The sequence below is a fragment of the Leguminivora glycinivorella genome, chromosome 8, assembly GCF_023078275.1.
Source record: "Leguminivora glycinivorella isolate SPB_JAAS2020 chromosome 8, LegGlyc_1.1, whole genome shotgun sequence".
NCBI lineage: Eukaryota > Metazoa > Arthropoda > Insecta > Lepidoptera > Tortricidae > Leguminivora > Leguminivora glycinivorella.
In genome coordinates this window covers 26919600-26924438 of record NC_062978.1, presented here as the reverse complement: position 1 = coordinate 26924438, position 4839 = coordinate 26919600, and the positions used below count along the sequence as shown (strand labels likewise).

The 4839-nt window shown below is 37.1% G+C and overlaps 1 long non-coding RNA gene across 1 annotated transcript; it reads left to right on the top strand.

Moving 5' to 3' along the window:
• The first annotated feature begins 979 nt into the window (after positions 1 to 979).
• Positions 980 to 1682, top strand: LOC125229254. The gene is made up of 3 exons (XR_007177379.1): positions 980 to 1069; positions 1147 to 1232; positions 1328 to 1682. It is a non-coding gene; the product is annotated as an uncharacterized LOC125229254 (long non-coding RNA).
• Positions 1683 to 4839: the final 3157 nt, after the last annotated feature.

Here is a 4839-nt window from a genome sequence, read left to right as displayed (position 1 = left end):
TAATTTATTAGATGCAGATATTTTTACAGCTGATAGTACTCGGTCTCTGGAGTATATTAAACCGTGAAACATTATAGCTTTTACGATGTTTTTTTGGAGAAAACGGAAAAACAAATTTGCTACGTAAAAACACCCTGTTTATGTGATTATTAAATGAAAACTCATTGAACAGATTCTAGTACCTCTTTTACGTACCACTCAACTGTAACTGGCCACTTCAATGACATGTGCAGTTTTCCCGCCGAACCTTTACGACATTTACAACAAACAATTGTTGACATGACAGACAGTGTTATTGTGACATGTGATAATGCACATGATGATTTTGTTTAGACGAAATTATAATTAATTTTTTTGTTAGGAAAATGAAATAAAAAAAGTTACATGAAAAGATTTCTTAATTTATATTTAAAGTTAATTATTTTAATGTAAAGTATCATGTGTTAAAATATCTGCAACTAATAAATTAGGACCTTATATATTGTTTTTTTATTCGAGGTGAGATTTTAAAGACCAGTTCTTCGAAACTTGCTATTGTCATTCTGAAATATTCTTTGAACTTCACTTCATTTGTCTTTAATGCCGCATATTTCCTTTCAAAATGAGTTCCGTCATTATTCATTTTATATATATATATGGGTTGACCCAGCATCTTCTTTTCGTCTCCTTTTTTTTAAGCGCCTCCGTAATACGAGCAAGAGCAGAATGCGCGTAATGGGATCCATGTCTGGATAAAGACTGATCGTGAAGTTCTGCACTGTGTATAGTTATCGAGGCGCGGCGCGGCGACGCGCCGCAAAAATTCTGCGTTGCGGTGCCGCGCCGCGAGTTTTTGCGGTGCGTCGACGCACCGCGAGTTCTTGCGTCGCGGTGCCGCGCCGCAGATTTCCTGCCGCAAAAACTGGCGGCGCGGCAACGCAACGCAGAATTTTTGCGGTGCGTCGCCGCAACGCGCCCATGTGGCCAGGCCCTTACATATTGGAAAAGATGTAGACGGGTGGTTTTCAAAATTCTTCCAAGGGCCAATGCGCCACATTCTAATTTTAAATCGCGAATTAATCGCATAATCGTAAGTATTTTCTTCCATCTTCGAATACAGTTTGTTGTGTTACGTTCAGTGCTAATTCTTGTGTCCATTATTTTCAGATGATTTTATTTTTATAAAATTACTGAGGACCCCTTCCATTGACATGAATGCACGGAACCACAAGCCGGCTTCTTTTCTGGAATGGGTACGTTTCACATTCGTTCGAGTAATATTTTAACCCTCGCCACGGGTTGGTGAAAGCCTCAGGGTTATTGTCTTTTTTTTTTCAACCTATTTCAGGGTCCTCAGATTTGGAGGTTACGTTCGCAGACAGAGCAGAGCTGATGCTTCCCGAGCCTGGACCGGTGGACAGGAGGCTGTGGCGGTCGGTATGGAAGAGCTCCCATCCCGTGGCTGCAGCGGCCAACTCTCCTTAATTCGGTTAGACATCACCAAGGTCAGAGCGTTCCTCGTTTTTTTTAAAGGCGCCCAACATAAATTATTTTTTTAATTAATAATTTACCTTTTACCCGGTCTTCCAGTACCAGAACTACTGACTCACCCGTATGCTCTAAATTTTAGGTATTTGTTTTTTTTAAGTAAATAGACTGAGCTAGCGATATAATGTATAATAAGGGTAGTTTCCTTGCCTACCAGTTAGGCGTTACTAAGTAGTGTATTATTACTTTCGAAATTATTTTCAAAAAGAAAGTTAATTAAAAAGTTATTTTCTATATAAATACCTAGTTTACTTTATTTAGGTACCTATTCCCCAAAATTGTAACAACATGAACAAGATATTTGTAGGCTTATATTGACCGGGATATAGACCGTGATTACCTTTTTGATTTTTGTCGAGCTCCCGATATTTCTCTGGAAATTTTCCTCTGGAAAAACCTGGTGTGTACAAAGTTGAGTGCAGTTGTGGCAGTTCTTACATAGGGCAGACCAAGCGCACTATTGCCTGCAGAATTAAAGAACACATTGCTGCAGTCAAAAAGAACGATACTCGCAAGTCTGCTATTGCTCAACATCTCATTGAGTCGGGTGCAAATCATTGGATCGAGCTGCCTTCCTAAGGTAATTTCGACGGAACGCCACTACATACCGAGATTGGTAAGAGAAGCCATTGAGATTCACAAATATAAAAATTTCAATCGTGAGGATGGCTTCAAACTATCTAATGTATGGAATCCAGTGATTTGTTTGTGTAAAAAACCGGTGAAGTCAGAATTGAACAAACGTAGTGACACTGTGAGTGTAGTGTGTTTGGACAGACCATCGAGTGTGAATGCGACCAGTGGTAACGCTGAAAGTGAACGCAGCCGACGCGCGCGAAGGAGGGTAGATCGCGCGCTGTCTATGCAACTTTAACATCCACCCGCCTTCGTCAGTTTTCCGTGATCATGATGCATGAAACTGCGTCGAAATATCGGGAGCTCGACAAAAATCAAAAAGGTAATCACGGTCTATATCCCGGTCAATATAAGTCTAATGAAAATAACTGTGAATCATTCAAAACTCTTAAGATATTTGTAATTTCGAAACTTAGTTTCGTACTGAGTAAGTTTTTTGTTAACTAGTTCGTCCTAGGGATATCTATTGAAAACCAATGGATTAATGATGAAAAACTGGTATACCTTCAGAGGTGTAAGAAGATATATAAATACAAAAGTTATATTCAGTAGATGGTCTTTCTGGATAGACGGTCTTCCCGACACTGACCTTACTCGTACCACAGGATTTTTATGAATCCGTATTTCATGAAATATTACATTTCGTTTTCTTTCAACCCCTTAATTGCCAAGTGTGGCACTGAAACCTGAATAGTTTCATGTGCTCTGCCTACCTCGTTTGGGAATACAGAAGTGAGTTTTATTAGTAAATACCAATTTTTGGTTGTAATTTTCACAGTTTAGAATGCAGGTTTCAGAATTTAGCCCTTAATTTCGTAGGTATTTACATGTCTGGGTTTTATATTCATGTTAATTTTGCACAACTCTTTGTTGTAGAATTTATTTTACAATGCCATTGACTCCTTAAACAATGCTAGACGTAAGCTATTTATTCTGGTATGCTAGATTAAATGGGTACTGTTTATTATTTGCGCGAAATGTATACGATTAGGTAAATAATCGCATTATCTTTTGATATTGGCTCACTTAGTACTTTACTGAAAGATATATAAGGCCTGATTTAGACGGCGTGCGAACTCGCATGCGATTTTAGTTACATTGCGGGCTGTTGAGGGTACATACAATTTTGCACTACCATCAAATACCCCAATGTAATAAAACTCGTATGCGAGTTCTCGTACCGTCTAAATAGGCCCTAAGTATTAAACTTTTGTCTCAAGGAGCTAAAGACCTTTTCGTCATGGGTATAAAACGCAAAAGTGGAAAATATTTAGTTTTTAAAGTACACACACACAAGTCAAGTAATCACAGTCAAGTCACGATAGTATTAAGCGCCAAACTCTAATGGCAATTTCAACATTTTACAATAATTGGATCAAATAAAAATTTTGGTCGAGAATAGAATTTGGTTACGAAATGTAATGCGAATCGGTTGAGAATTGCGACATGTAGAGGAGGACATCCGGACAAAAGCAAATCGAATGCAGCGGTAGATCTACGCCGTCGTTGTGGTCAATAAATAACAAAGTTTCAGGGCTGTTCTAAGTGTCTAACAATACAAATTATCATAAATTTATACCCAGCTGTGCACATAATAATTTGTTGCGTGTTCGTGGTCTTTACTTCTTAAATCTATGGCGGTTAAAAAACCGCCCTAATAAGACCTTAAAACTCATAAAAAAATAATGGAATCAAATATCATTATTTACTGGAAATTGAACCCTACGCACACGGTTGGCAATCGAATAAATTTCTCTTCGTGGGTGGATTTCAACATACTCGAAATTTGCCTAATTTTGGTGGTTTTTTTTAGGTTTGTAATTTATGTTGAAATTATGTCCTGATGTTACATAACTAATTATTAGCAATGTTATGTATCAATGACCTTTCATTATAATAAGTAGTTTTAGAGAAATTACGATTTCAATGACATGGTCGCCACCAAAATTGGTCTACCTACAAAAATAAAAAATAAAGTCTTTTATTCATTTTTCTATTATTTTCTACTTGAAATAATAAACTTTTAACATGTCATAAATACTTTTCAAATAGAAACAAAAACGTTACTGCCCTCAATTTGTTCACCACCAAAATTTATGCAATTTTGGTGGAAAAAGTATTACGACCCACCAAAATTAGATATTTTTGTGTGGGGCGGACCAATCCAGCAAGGTATGACACTTGTGTCATGTCTAAATGCAGGAACGAACCTGAATGGTCATGTTACGACACGTTTGTTCGTCTTGCTGCGTCTCGTTTAACTATAAAAATGATTTCAATACTTACCACCAAAATTGGTTCTTTCCCCCGGACAACTTTTGGTGCTCAGTTATAAGTGTCAAATTGTATAATAATATTGACTTATGTCATCTGAAAATATACTTAATGTAATAAAGAATGAAGTTATGGCAAGTTATCTTTATAGCTGCGGATTTACTAGATTTACCATAGCAATAATCCGCTAAAAACAGGCTCTGGACGCTACACCAAAATTAGAATTTCGATGGAAAATTATTTTTAAATAAATATACATAACACTTGTAACAATTTGCAATGTTGCCGAAGGTAGTATTTTAGGATTGGTTTTCATAAAAAAATAAAAACCCGGAAACAATTAGCCCACACAATGAATTTCAGCTCCGCCACAAAAAAATCACGCTGAGAAATTCACCCTAA